At 37.1% G+C, this 15,674-nt stretch overlaps 1 protein-coding gene across 1 annotated transcript in view; it reads left to right on the top strand.

The window, feature by feature from the left end:
• NAALADL2 (N-acetylated alpha-linked acidic dipeptidase like 2) overlaps nucleotides 1-15,674 on the top strand; it is a 1,092,303-nt gene that overhangs the window by 41,204 nt on the left and 1,035,425 nt on the right. The window lies entirely within an intron of this gene.

Below are 15,674 nucleotides of genomic sequence, written 5' to 3'. Positions count from 1 at the left end.
CTATGGGAAAAATATTGAATGATGCAGGAAGCATCAAAAGAAGATGGAAGGAATACACAGAGTCACTTTACCGAAAAGAACTGGTCAATGTTCATCCATTTTAGGAGGTGGCATATGTTCAAGAACCAATGGTATTGAAGGAAGAAGTTGAAGCTGCACTGAAAGAAGTGACAAAGAACAATGCTTCAGGAATTGACAGAATACCCATTGAGATGTTTCAACAAATGGATTCCTCACTGGAGGCACTCACTCGGTTATGCCAAGAGGTTTAGAAGACAGCTACTGGCCAACTGACTGGAAGAGAGCCATATTTATACCCATTCCAAAGAAAGGTGATCCCACAGAATGTGGAAATTATAGAACAATATCATTAATATTGCATGCAAATAAAATCATACTGAAGATAATTCAAAAACGGTTGCAGCAGTATATTGACAGAAATGCAAGCTGGATTCAGAAGAGGATGTGGAACAAGGGATATCCTTGCTGATGTCAGATGGATCTTAGCTCAAAGCAAAGAATACCAGAAAGATGTTTACTTGTGTTTTATTGACTATGCCAAAGCATTTGATTGTGTGAATCATAACGAATTGTGGGTAAGATTGAGAAGAATGGGAATTCCAGACCCTTAATTGTACTCACAAGGAATCTGTTCATAGATCAGGAGGCTGTCTTTTGAACAGAACAAGGGGACACTACATGGTTTAAAATCAAAAAGGGCATGTGTCAGGGTTGTATCCTTTCACCATACTTATTCAATCTGTATGCTGGGCAAATAATCCAAGAAGCTGGACTACATAAAGAAAAATGTAGCATTAGGATTGGAGGAAGAATCATTAACAACCTGTGATATGCTGATGATACAACTTTACTTGCTGACATGAGGATAACTTGAAGTACTTACTGATGAAGATTGAAGAATACAGTCTGCAGTATGGATTACATCTCAATATAAAGAAAAGAAAAATCCTCACAACTAGTCCTATAAGCAACATTACAATAAATGGAGAAAAGATTGAAATTGTCAAGGACTTCACATTGCTTGGTTCTACAATTGACACCAATGGAAGCAGCAGTCAGGACATCTGATGATGTATAGCACTGGGCAAATCAACTGCAAAGGACCTCTTTCAATGTTGAAGAGCAACAATGTCTCCTTGATGATGAAGGTTCACCTGACACAATCCATGATATTTTCAATCGCCTCATATGCATGTGAAAGCTGGACAATGAATAAGGAAGACCAAAGAAGAATTGATGCTTTTGAGCTGTTGTGTTGGTGAGGAATGCTGAAAGTACTGTGGACTGCTAAAAAACTAACAAGTCTGTCCTAGAGGAAGTGCACCCAGAATGCTCCTTGGAGGTGAGAATGGCCAGATTTTGTCTCTCATACTTTGGTCATGTTGTCAGAATTGGCCATTCCCTGGAGAATTATGTCATGCTTGGTAAGGTGGAGGGTCGATGAAAGAAAGGAAGGCCCTCAATGTATGGATTGACACAGTGGCAGTGGCAATCAGGTCAAGTACAGCAAGAATCATGGAGGTGGCTCAGGACCAGGCAGTGTTTTGTTTTGCTGTGCATAAGGTTGCTATGCATCAGAGATGACTTGGTGGCACCTAACAACAACAACAGCCCTCTCTAATCAGCAATGATAAGGATGTGCAATGGGTTGATTTATAGAGTGGGAAAACCTGGTTGCATGGATATTTGGTGAGACTCTGCAAATTCATGCAACTGTGACCTAAACATTGATTTGGCCAATGTTTGTTTTTCTCCTAAAAGCTTCTGTAAAGTATCATGAGACATCAGCATTAGGTATATTCTTCAAATTGCTTATGAGTACGTAGGATGAGATATCAAATATCAAATACCAGTAAAGTTTGGTTACAGGGTTTCCAGAAAAAAATTGATGGGCATTTCAGTAGATTTGAAAGGGAACCATGAACACCACTACCTGAGGACTCTTAGAAATTATAATCTGATAATTATGTATAGGCCATAAATCAGGAACCTCATGTTTAGCTCTGTAAACTGGCTTGTTTTCCTCCAGGATTTGATACAGAGAAGCTTTCTCCTTAATATCTCCTCTTCCATCTCCCTTACCACACACAAACCATGCATACTTTTTACATTATCCATTTAGAAAAAAAAAAAATTGTATGGAGATCTTTAAAAATTTACTTTTTAAATGTTTAAAATTGAAAGATAAAAATACCTTTAGCTAAAATGTATTAGAAAATACCTTTAACTAAAAGATGGAAATAAGAATATGGAGATATTTATTGATTATTAGATGCTCAGGCTTTTGAACTGTGCCAATTACTAATGCAATTCAGGAGATGCATTAACACTTATGGATGGTGGTGCTAATAGAAGTTAGGGCAATAATCCCAAGTTATGATTTTTGTCATGAAACTTTTCTTAGGTTCCCAGTGCTTGGCATAGTGCCTATGTGCACTAGTATTTGAGTGATCTACCCAAATAAAACTTGCAGAATGTTGTTGATGATCTCATATTGTCCCTTTTTTCTTACAGAGAAATATCCAGTTTCCTAATCATGACTTTGGGGTATTAAATGGCTCTTGTTTCTATTTCCAACTTTCTCTCTCTACTGTACCCCTCTCATTCTAATGGTTGCTGTCCCTGTGTTCTTGCCTTAAGCTGACACTGCCTCTATCTCAAATGCCCTTCTCTGTATGCCTGGTGAATACATACTCATCTTTTAAGAATCAGCTTATATGTTTTCTTCTGTATTGTTTTTGCCCATCTCTCATCTTGTGTGTGAGTGTGTGTGTGTTATGTATGCTCAAGGACTTTTTCCAAGGAAGAGAGGAGGAAGTTAAGGAGAATGAGGTGCTCAACTTTGTCAAAATGCTCCTTATAAGCATAAAACAATGAGGACATGGAACTGACTTGAATTAAGCCATGAGGAGGGAGGTGGTTATTGGTGTTTGCAATATGTGTAATTTCTAGGGAGTGGTAAAGGCAAAAGCCTGATGGGAGTGGAGTCAGGAGAGACTAGAAGAGATGAATGGGAGAAAATGAGAATAGAAAAAAGAGGTGATTGATTCAGGGAAAAAAAAAATTGTAGGTTCTAATAAATTCTGATTGTGCAGGATATAGGTTTTAATTTGATAGTGGCAAAGGGAGAAAAGTACATTTTAAAGCAGACATAATTCCTTTTATTGGTTCTTGGATCAGCTGAGCTGCCTCACTCACTGCACACAATATTGGCAATTTCACTGATTTATAGCTGTCTTGTTAACTTTATCAACCTATCAAACTGGCATTTCAAAAGTAACTGAATAATTCCATTTTTTAAAAGTCAATCTTAATTCAAAGATATAGGAAAGTATTTTCAGTTTGAATAAGAATTGCAGCTTATTTTCTGAGGAAAAGTTTAAGGATTATATATAATAATTCAGAGCTTTATTGAAATTAAACAAAAAACATTTTTTTTCCTAAGCTACTAAGCAAAGTGATTATTCAAGAGAAATGTATTTATCACAAAGATTGATAAAGTTTCCTGAATTTTAGATACAGTCATAAGTATTTGCAGCTGAAATCTTCCAGATAGTTTAGACTTATCAAAACCCAAAGAAATGAAATTATTTCCCAAGGGCATTCAACTTGTTAAAATTCTTCAGTTAATATGGGTCTAAGGGAGAAGAAAAAGCATACTTAGGGAAACTGCTGAAAATAACCTGAGGGACCCTAAGGTAATCACTTTGACCTTGGCCTCTCTTTCTTTTTTTTTATTGTGATTTGAGTGAAGTTTTACAGAGCAAATTCATTTTCTATACAGCAGTTCATACACATTTTGTCTCATGACATTGACTGCTATTCACCACAATGTAACATGCTCATCCTTGTTCTTCCCCATAGTTACCTCTTTCCTGTGCCTTCCCTCCCATGCATTCCCATCCACCCCCAGCTATTTCCCTGTGCAAACATTGCCCTTATGTTCTTCCATGATTGATTGCTCCAAGGAGTGTATTACCTGATATAAATGTTCACTCCATATGCCTGTCTATTGTTTGCCTGGAAGCCACAGGAGTGAGTTCAGTTCCAGACCTGAAAGGTGGCAATAGGCCATAATCTCAGGGGTTTGACCAGCCACCTGGTCTTTTTTTTTTTTTTTTATGATTTTGAGTTTTCTACATTATTCTCTCATTCCATCCAGGATCTTGTGTCCTGATCCTCTTCCAGGTGGTTGACAGTAGTAGACAAGCACCATCTAGTTCTTCTGGCCTTGTGGTCATATAGGCTGAGGACTACATGGTCTACTGGTCAACTTGGACTAATTGTTTCCATGCATCTTTGGTTTTCTTCACTCTTCTTTGCTCTGGATGAGGAGAGATCCATCACTGCATCGAAATGGCTACTTACAAGCTTTTAAGATCCCATTCGCTACTCATTGAAATAGGATGTAGAATGTTTTTGTGTAGTATGTTATGCTAGTTGAGGTTGATGTTCATTGTGACGATGGTCCTGAGCCCCCATATCCAATTACTTGCTCCTTTTGGGTAGCTGGCTGGGGCCAAGAGACCACTACACCCTTGCCCCTTGTCACCTCTATTGTACACCTGGATATTCTTACAGCACATACAAATACGCATGTAAAAACAAAAACAATGTCTGCTAACCGCATACTACCATGAGCATACTAGTCATGAGCACGCTACCCCCTGGACTTGGCCTCTCTTTTAAATTGATTTGTGTTCCCCAAAAATATGTGTTGAAATCCTAACTCCTGTACCTGTAAATGCAATTCCATTTGGGAATTGGGGTTCTTTGTTATGATAATGAGGTGGAGTGTGTCCATAACCTAATGACTTCTGAGTTATAAGGAGCAGCACAGAGGCAAGCAAGCACAAATAGGGGGAAGGTAAATGTCACCTGAAGACTGACGAAGATCCAAGGAACCCCAGGCTACAGAGCTGAAAGAAATAAGTATCTTTCACAGATCTAACAGAGAGAATTATCCCCTAGAGCCAGTGTCCTGCATTTGAAATTCTAGCCTATAAACTATGAGAAAATAAAGTTGTGTACTTTAAAGCTACCCACTCATGGTATTTCTCTTACAGTAACTTTGGGTAACTAAGATGGCTGCTCTTGAAGTGAGTCTTTAGAAGTATTCATCTGTTGGCCACAGTTCAAGGACATTCTCTTCTGTACATTGTGTTCATAGGTATGCTCACCTTATGAAAACATCCTTGAAAAGTATGACATACCATTCCAGAATAGGTAAAGACAATAATATTTTATTTATTTATTTATTTTTACTTCCTCATCCTCTTAATACCTTCACTTCTCCACTCCCCTCAAAAAAGAAAGCATTTTGGTGTAACTCATAGATTGCATGTCAGACAGTGTTATCTCAAATGAGTTAAAACTGTTCTGACAATTGCCCTTCTGTAGGGTATCACTGTTGTAATTTCCAGAGATCCCAGAAATTGCCATGATGAATCCATGAATAGTAGAAATAATTTAAAGCTTGACATGTGACACCTAATGACATCATAAACTATGTTCATACAGTCTATAGGAAAGCCCCTCCTGACTTTGTGAGAACAACCTGTTGCTAATATGGCTGTTGACCATAATATCAATAAGATCAGAAGAGTAGGAAATGTTATTTGCAATTCTTTCAGGTAGATTACATTCTAAATTGGACTTCTTAATGATTCATATCTGGGACCATTACTATTAAATATCTTGAATATGTTACCTTTTTACTGACTATACATACTTATATACAAAAATTTAAGAGATCATTGTTCAAAACTTTTTATTGTGTGTTTGCATAATAAATGAAATATTAATATTAAGTATGTGACATAAAAGGATGGAAATTACTATACTCAGAAAATGACTGCCACTGAGTCAGTTCTGGCTCATAACAACCACCAGTGGGTTTCTGAGGCATTAAATCTTTACCAAAGTATATTGCCCAGACTTCCTTCTGCAGAGTGGCTGCTGGGTTTGAACTGCCAACCTTCTGGTTAGCAGTCAAATGCCTTAGGTAGTACCCAACCATATTAATAATAGAATGGTAAGGTGTAATTATAGGTCATCAGTTAAATTCTTTATATTTTTATGTGCTGTTTTATGCAGAAATATGTATGTATAATCAGTTGGAAACAAAGAAGAATCACTGGTAATTGGAAAATTTGGCTTTGGTAACAGAAATAATGCTGAAACTAGCATGGTAGAATTTTGCAAGACCAATGACTTATTCATTGCAAATAACTTCTTTCAACAACACAAACGGTGGTTCTACATGTGGACTTCACCAGATGGAACACACAGGAATCAGATTGACTACATCTGTGGCAAGAGGCGGTGGAAAACCTCAATATCTTCAGCCAAACCCAGGCCAGGAGCAGATTGTGGAACAGACCATCAACTGCTCATAAGCAAGTTTAACTTGAAGTTAAACACAATTTAAACAAGTCCAAGAGAGCCAAAATATGATCTTGAATATATCCCTCCTGAATTTAGAGATCATCTAAAGAATAGATTTGATGCATTGAACACCAATGACCGAAAACCAGAAGAATTGTGGGAGGATATCAAGAACATTATCCATGAAGAAAGCAAGAAATCACTAAAAAGATGAGAAAAGAAGAGAAGACCAAAGTGGATGACAGAAAGGACTCTGAATGTTGCCCTTGAGTGAGAGTAGCTAAAGCAAATGGAAGAAATGACAAGATAAAAGAGCTGAAAAGAAGATTTCAAAGAGCAGCTTGAGCAGACAAAGCCAATTACTATAATGAAATATACAAAAACCTGGAGTTGGAAAACCAAAAGGGAAGAGCATGCACGGCATTTCTCAAGCTGAAAGAATTGAAGAAAAAAATTAAACCTCAAGTTGCAACTGAGATTCTATGGGCAAAATATTGAATGATGCAGGAAACATTAAGAGAAGATGGTAGGAATACACAGTCACTGTACCAAAAAGAACTCGTCGATCTTCATCCATTTCAGGAGGTGGCATATGATCTAGAACCAATGGTACTGAAGGAAGAAGTGGAAGCAAGCTGCAATGAAAGAACTGGCGAAGAACAAGACTCTGGGAATTGACGGAATACAGATTGAGATATTTCAACAAATGGATGCCCCATTGGAGGTACTCACTCGGTTATCCCAAGAGATTTGGAAGACAGCTACCTGGTCAACTGACTGGAAGAGATCCATATTTGTACCTGTTCTAAAGAAAGGTGATCCCACAGAATATGGAAATTATAGAACAATATCATTAATATCGCACACAAGTAAGATCTTATTGAAGATAATTCAAAAATATTTGCAGCAGTATATTGACAGAGAATTCCAGAGGTGCAAGCTGGATTCAGAAGAGGACGTGGAACAAGGGATATCATAGCTGTTGTCAGATGGATCTTGGCTCAAGACAAAGAATGCCAGAAAGATGTTTACTTGTGTTTTATTGACAATGCAAAGGCATTTGATTGTGTGGATCATGACAAATTATGGATAATATTGAGAAGAATGGGAATTCCCAAACACTTGATTGTACTCATGAGGAACTTGTACCTTGACCAGGAGCTGTCATTCGAATGGAACAAGGGGACACTACATGGTTTAAAATCAAGAAAGGAGTGCGTCAGGGTTGTATCCTTTCCCCATACTTATTCAATCTATATGCTGAGCAAATAATCCAAGAAGCTGGACTATACGAAGAAAAATGTGGCATCAGGATTGGAGGAAGAATCGCTAACAACCTGAGATACACAGACAATACAACTTTGCTTGCTGAAAGTGAGGATGACTTGAGGTACTTACTGATGAAGATTGAAGAATACAGTCTGCAGTATGGATTACGTCTCAATCTAAAGAAAACAAAAGTCTTCACAACTGGACCAATGAGCAACATCACAATAAATGGAGAGAAGATTGAGATTGTCAAAGAATTCATGTTGCTTGGTTCTGCAATCGAGGCCAATGGAAGCAGCAATCAGGACATTTGATGATGTGTAGTACTGGGAAGGTCAACTGCGAAGGAACTGTTTCAAGTACTGAGGACCAAGGATGTCTCCTTGAGGACTAAGGTGCACCTGACACAAGCCATGATATTTTCAATCACCTCATATGCATGTGAGAGCTGGACAATGAATAAGGAAGACCGAAGAAGAGTTGATGCTTTTGAGTTGTGGTGCTGGTGAAGAATGCTGAAAATACCATGGACTGCTAAAAGAACTAACAGATCTGTCCTGGAGGAAGTGCCCCGAAATGCTCCTTGGAAGCGAGAATGGCCAGACTTCATCTCAGCTACTTTGGTCATGTTTTCAGAAGGGACCTTTCCCTGGAAAAAGATGTCATGCTAGGTAAGGTGGAGGGTCTATGAAAGAGGGGAAGGCCTTCAACGAGATGGATTGACACGGTGGCTGCAGTGATGGTCTCAAGTATAGCAGAGATCATGGAGTTGGCATGGGATCGGGCAGTGTTTTGTTCCGCTGTGCATGGGGTCGCTATGAGTCGGAGACAACTGGATGGCACCTAACAACAACAACAATCACAATGTAACATTGATAGAAATAGATTTTGTGTAGAGAGCATACATCAACACATATAATCGTCTCTTTACTAGTTAATATAGTTTTCCAGATTTTAATGAGTCCTGTTGATGCAGTGGTTAAAGTGCTTATCTTCTAACCAAAAGGTGGGTAGTTTGAATCCACCAGGCACTCTCAAGAGAAAGGTGAGTCCATCTGCTTCCATAAAGATTTACATCCTTAGAAACTCTCTAGAGAGATTTTACTCTATCCTATAGAATCACTGTGAGTCAGAATTGACTTAGTGGCTGTGGTTTTGATTTGTCAAGATTTCTCTCTTAGGTGACCTTAAAACATTATTAGAAAGTGAAGCATAAATATAAGGATATCTTGGAGAGCATTTTAGAAAACTAATACATTAACTATATTATATTTGAAGGATCATTTAGTTGAAAAGGAAGTCCTTGCTAATAAAATCAAGTTCAGTCTTTCTTTAGAAGCAAATACATGGGGTTATCTTAGAGAGAATTTCTTATTTTCAAGTACTTAGGTATATTAATAACATAGTTACCTAAGTTTTAACATTTGGAATAAATGAGGGAATGACCAATAGTTAAAGATTGGCTATTCAAAGAATCATAGGACCATTTGATTAGTATCATTTCTCCAATTTTACTCTTTCTTTCTCTTTTGTGTTTTTAGTAGGCAATTCTAAAGCCTGCCAAGATCTTATCTCCCAGATTTTATTCTGTGTTCTTATAATTGCACACATGATTGGGAAAATGTCTTATTCCATTGTTTCAATTTGTTTGGAAATTGAAAAACAGGTAGAGGGGAATACAAGGAGAAACGAAGTTTCAATATCAAGATATAGATATGAAATTTCACAAAAAGAAGTGCAAGAGGACAGACATTCTTTTCTTTGATCATTTGCTGTGACCTGCTAATTTCTTTTATGATGCTTCTGAGGAGTCTTTCTTTCAATAGTACAATTAGTATTAGGAAATCTCATTAAATGTCTTTCTGTGAGTGTCTTTTTGTTTTTAGTACACAATGGTGCTATAAAGCACCATTGCTGTCTTTTCTCTATAGATTCTTTATGATTTCTATGGATTCATAGTCTCATAGAATGGTAGAACAAGAAGGGACTTAAATATCAATAAATCCAGTATCTTTACATTTTGATGATGGAACTGAAGGTCAGAAAGTCTAAATGACTTTCTAAGATCAAACAGCTAGCTGGTATCATCTTTAAGCACCTAATGGAAGATGTAAAATTTCCAAAATAGTGTTCTATCTGGCATCTTGCTAGTGATTTTCTGTGTTTCTATAGAGCTATATGCAGGGAGAAGTTTGGGTGTACAGGCATACATACATTTGCAGATAATATGTCTTCTATGTGTGCAGGGTTTGTCTACAATCACAGCTTACTTCTTTTGACTTGGTTTTGTTTCCCTTTTTAGGTTTTAATATGTGATCAAGTGTCATGTGACCATCACTAAAGGAACTCCCTTAGAGACTTCTCTTATACAAAAAACTTCAGGATACATTACAGTCAATGCTTAAGCTGTATTTGCTACGTTTTTTTCTCCCCAAGTTCAGAGTTATTTGTTCAAACTTTTATATTTCTTGAAAGTGATGATGCTTGGTGTACATAAGCCATACATTTACTTCAATGTGATTTTCCATCTACTGCAGGCTTCTTTTTGATTCTTTTTCATGACTCTGTTTTGTAGCTCAAAAATTTACAATAGGTGGCATGTATTGAAACTATGCACTGTTTTATGTATATTATCTCTAATCCTCAAATAACCATGAAACAACAGTATATTTTCCCCAGTTTACCATATTAGAAGACACGTTGAGTGAAAAATACAGAGAAATGCAAATGGAATCTCCATTTTCAGTAGTTTCTGATGCTGTGCTGAGTAATTAGAATAGAGGTAGATGGCACATAACAACAACAACAGTGTTAAATAAGAGGAAAAGTACAGCACTGAAAAGAATTATAAACATGACTCTTCTTAAAATTCCCCTCATCCTTAAGTATGACCCTTAATATCTAGCTGAACTCTTAGTGTTGGCATGTGTCCATACTGCTGGCTTCTCTATATTTTAAACACTAGATAATTTTAAGTTCCTCATCATGTGTACAACAGAGACACTTTTAACAAAGTGCCAAATCCTAAAGCACTTGGTATACTTCAAGAATCCCAGTCAGGAATTCACCAAACAGGCAAAAACAGCATTCATTAAATATATAAACTTATGGAGCCATGGGACTTTTGTCACTGACTCATATTTCTTATCTACGGTGGCATTCTTGCTTTTCTTTCTTCCTGCTATGACAATTCCATGGTAATTAACCAAAAAAAAAAAAAAAAAAAAAAGCCTATAGAATTCATCATCATAAATCAGAAATATAATGAAGTTAACAATTATGTAAGTGTTAATAGATTATACTTGACATCATAAGATATAACATATAGATACATAGAGTAAAATCCTGATACCCTATACAGTAGTCCTCCCATATCTGTGGTTTCACTTTCCACAGTTTTAATTACCTGCACTCAAGTGTGGTCTGAAATATTTAAATGACACATCATTCTGAGTAGCACGATGAAATGTCTCATTGTCTCATTCCATTCTGGAGCTAGCTTCTCCTCCTTCTCTGGGCACAAGCCTGGAAAACACAGTTGAGTGTGCCATGTCCTGCCTGTATCTGATGGGTTAATGCTGCCTGTCTGGGACACCCTGAATACCTATGGTATATATGTATTGGAAAAACCCAGGGCTTTGAACCAATTCATCCTGGTTCAGTCATGGCCAAGGAGGTGACTGAATCAGAGCCCAATTTTTAAAATTTGGGTGAACTGCAGTGATAATTGGAAAGGGAAAAATATGGGTTGTAGACCTACTTTTTCGAAACTTAAACTCCCTTTTAGGGCAGCATGTATGTTGTATAGTAAACAAATCTCTTGTCCTCAGAGGGCAAACAGCTGTGACTAGCAGCCATCAGGGTGGCTTTGGATGTGTGTTGCTCTCTGCAGTTTCATCAATAATCCAATATTCCCATCAGGCTCCTGAAAGGGCTCACTGTGCCTTTTCTTAGTCTTCCATTCCAGGACTTGGCTCATATTTTTTTCTATCCAGTTATTGTTTCTGTATACCCAAATTTAAAAGATTCAAATCTCTTCTGGTTTTGCTTTATTGGCCATAACTGAACTGGTTCAAAGTCCTGAAAAATCATAGTATATATTGGGCTCAGTACTATCCATGGTTTCAGACATCCACTGAGGCTTTGGAACATATCCTCTATAGATAAGGGAGGACTGTAGTATTAATCAACAATATTTCCTTTCCTTCTTTAGTTTCCTTTTGTGTCATTCAGATATAGAATAGTTGTTTCTTTATGGTGTCTGTAGCTCTTTATTTAAAAAAAAATGTGTGGCTCCTATCCTATCATTATGGAAAAACACTACTAATGCAAATGATCAACTTTGTTCAACAAATGATATTCCTAATAGTTCAAGCTCCTATGATTAAGTACAGCATAAATGTTCCAGAGAGCAATTTTCCCATTGCAAAGAAGGAGTTAATTCTCAATTAATGTGAAGAATTCTAATAGAATATCATCATTACCTGTGAGAGGTTTGGTTCAAAATAATTTAACAAGCTTGCCAAGAAAATTGATAATTCATTGTGTCGGAAAAATGCATGAGGGTATATATTTCTTTTTACATTAGTGGAAAAACTCTTGAATTTTCTTTGCTAATATCCCTAGGCTCTTCCTAAGAATGATACGCACACAAACACATATAAACATAGATTTGGTAGTAAGAATATGTAAATAACCAACATTACAAACCTTATAGTATGATTTTTGTAGGCACATTATAATTTTTAGTACACGTCTATCATTTTAACCAAATAAAGTGATTGAAAATTGCCAGTGGAAAAAAAAAATCAATGAAAAATATAAATATAGATGTCAATGAATTTTTTTCATTAAATTCCCAGAACAAAAGTTTAAGTGAGAGGTTATGGAGGGAATTCTATTTCATGGAGAGTTATTTTTGCCCATTGTTCTGGTTACCTAGTGCCACTCTGAAAAGAATATACCACAAATGGGATGGCTTTAACAAACAGGAGATTATTCTCTCAAAATCTGGAGGCTTTAAACCCAAGTTCATAGTGCCAGGCTCTAGGGGCTCGGTGAAAGTCCCTCGACCTTGGGCTTCAGCTCTTCCTCTTGCTACCAGCCCACTGGAGCTGGAGGCATCTCTTAACTCAGGCAGCTACTGGCTGCTGAGGCTAACAAGCCCAAGGTCGACAAATAAAAAGGCACAGTCCCAATGTTACCAAACCACATGGCAGATCATTAATTCAAGTCTGTTTTAAGTCCCAAGGTCGGCAGAACATGGCAGGCTGCTGAACAATGACATGGCTATATACAGGGTCCAAGCATGCCATAAGCTAGAGACCATTCCCAAAGCTTCTGCTTATATGCAGGAAGCATACCACATACCCAAAGCAGCTACTCAGCTGCTCACAGTATATTCCAGCATGGAGTTGATTACCAGTCTCATCATGGGAAATACTACATCCAGCTGCCCAGCAACTCACCCAGCCCCAGCCAAGTTGACATACAAACAACCACCACACCCACCAATGATACATTTCTGCCATTTTTTTTTATTTCTTCTTCCTCTTTTTTTTAAGTATATGAGCAGCCAGTAATTATTTTTAAAACCAGAGCTTTATTTGATGAATCATTTCAAATAAATACCATAATTTTTATTATATATGCATGCACTAGGTTACTCTGACCTCTTAACTCCCAAAACTGGTAGTCACAGCAGATTCTTCAGAAAGTAAAACACTGCTAAATAGTGTTGTCCTGCATCATTCAAGCCTTTAATTGGTAGCAGATTTTTAAGTATAAGGACATTTTTGAAGTATAGCCTCATTGCTGTTAGGATCTCATTTAGCATCTCTGGGGGTGGGGGAAGCTGAATTGTGATTTTTCCTTTCAGACATGCTTATAAAAATGTGCATCACAACGTATACAGGAATAGAGAATAGAGGAGCAAAGTACAGAGAAGTGTAGAGAGAAAGTCCTCTCTACTTCTCTCAACTGCCTTCCTGACTCTAGGTCCCCTAATTACCCCTCCGATCTGTAAATAGAACCAGTTACCTGCTACCTTAGGTCTTAATGCCACTGCAGACCATCAATTTTTTGGGGGAAGTATAAAGCACGGGAGTAGTTGAGCATTATCGATCTTTTTGAGGGATTTCTCATGACCATTTAAGTTAGACACACTCATACATCAAATACCCACACGACTTTTAGTGGTAACTGCCTTACAGCTTACTGACCCTCTTACAAGATGATTAGCAGTACTAAAGTTCTACACTATAAAATTTAGTAGTCTTTCATATGACAGAACAACAGCTATTTCTCATTGCACAAAAATAGTCTATTATGTGAAAAAAATGGGAAGTATATAAATGTAGAAAATAAATGATATCTACATTAGTCCTCAGGAGTTCTGGTAGCACAGTGGTTAAGACATTTGGCAGTTAACAAAAAGGTCAGCAGTTCAAATCCACCAGCCTGCTCTGAAGAAGAAAGATGAGGCAGTTTGCTTCTATAAAGTTTTATAGCCTTGGAAACACTGTGGGGCAGTTCTGCTCTGTCCTTCAGGGTCTCTAGGAGTTGGAATTGACTAGATAGTAGTGGATTTTTTTGTTTGTTTCTGTTTTTGTTTCATTAGTCCCACCCCAATTAGCACAGATGTTTCGTTTACCTGGATACATACTTTAAAAAAAAAAAAACAAAACACATATATCGTTTTACCCAGGTTTTAACCTAACCTTCTATCCTTAGAATTTATAACACATTTTTCCTAACTGTATTTTGATTTAGTTTTAGTAATTATTGCTTATGAGGGTTGCTCTCTGTACTATAAAGTAACATGCTATCATTAATTTAGCTCTTCTTTATTATGGTACATGTAAATTATGTCTCATTTTTTCACCCTTATAGATAATACTTCTATAAAAAAACTTTGCACATTAAATATATTCTATGTTTATGGTTGTTACTTTATATTAAATTCACATAAATGGGACTATAATGACAAAGGGCTGACCCAATTTTTAAATCTCTTGATAAAAAATGTTGTCAAATAACATTTCCAATAGAGCATCTTACCATTTTATTCATTTCTCAATTCGAAAACATTTTTTCTTCTATCTGTAAATGGCTGCCCATGGGCATAAGAGACCATTCCTGCACATTTAAATTGACTGTGGATAGAGAAGGAAGTTTCTTCTTCAAAACAGGATAAAGTGAAAAACAAATGCCAGAAAAGAAAGCAAATCTCAGAGAAGACTGAGACAATGAGGCTCAAGAAGCCAAAATGGAAACCCAGCCTATTGTCACAGTGTCTGCTCTAGGAGATTAGATGTAGATTTGGAGACTGAAACAACTCACCACTGAATTGTTGCTGAAAATGCTAATATCAGTCATGGACAATCACCCAGATGTACAGATAGGCAATTTCTTATGTAAAAACCTGAAGGCCAGTATATTTGCAATCCAGAAGATTTAGTTTTACTTTATTTAGATTTATGTATTATAGTAACATAATGCATAACACTCTACCAAGACTTTGGGTTATTGTTGTTGTTGTTAGGCACTATCCAGTCAGCTCCGACTCATAGTGACCCTACACACAACAGAATGAAACAGTGCCTGGTCCTGCACCATTCTCACAACCTTTGCTGTGCTTGAGTTCATTGTTGCAGTCACTGTGTCAGTCTTCCCCTTTGAGGACCTTCCCCTGTTTCGCTGACCCTCTACTTTACTGAGCTTAATATCTTTCTCCAGGAAATGATACCTTCTGACAATATGGCCTAAGTAGGTGAGACAAAGTCTGGGAATTCTTGCTTCCAAGCAACATTCTGGCTGCAGTTCTTCCAGGACAGATTTCTTCATTCTTCTGGCAGTCTATATGGTATTTTTAATATTTTTCACCAACACTTCAGAGACTGAGACAGACTAGGAAGAAGGAAGAGGATGTCCACTTCTGAAAGAATTGGCCAGGGAAAACCTTATGAATAGCAAAGAAACACTGTTTGGTACATTAC

The sequence above is a fragment of the Orycteropus afer genome, unplaced genomic scaffold, assembly GCF_000298275.1.
Source record: "Orycteropus afer afer isolate SDZICR_OR568_19922 unplaced genomic scaffold, OryAfe1.0 scaffold00202, whole genome shotgun sequence".
NCBI classification, from domain to species: domain Eukaryota; kingdom Metazoa; phylum Chordata; class Mammalia; order Tubulidentata; family Orycteropodidae; genus Orycteropus; species Orycteropus afer.
This window is presented reverse-complemented; position numbering and strand designations above follow the sequence as displayed.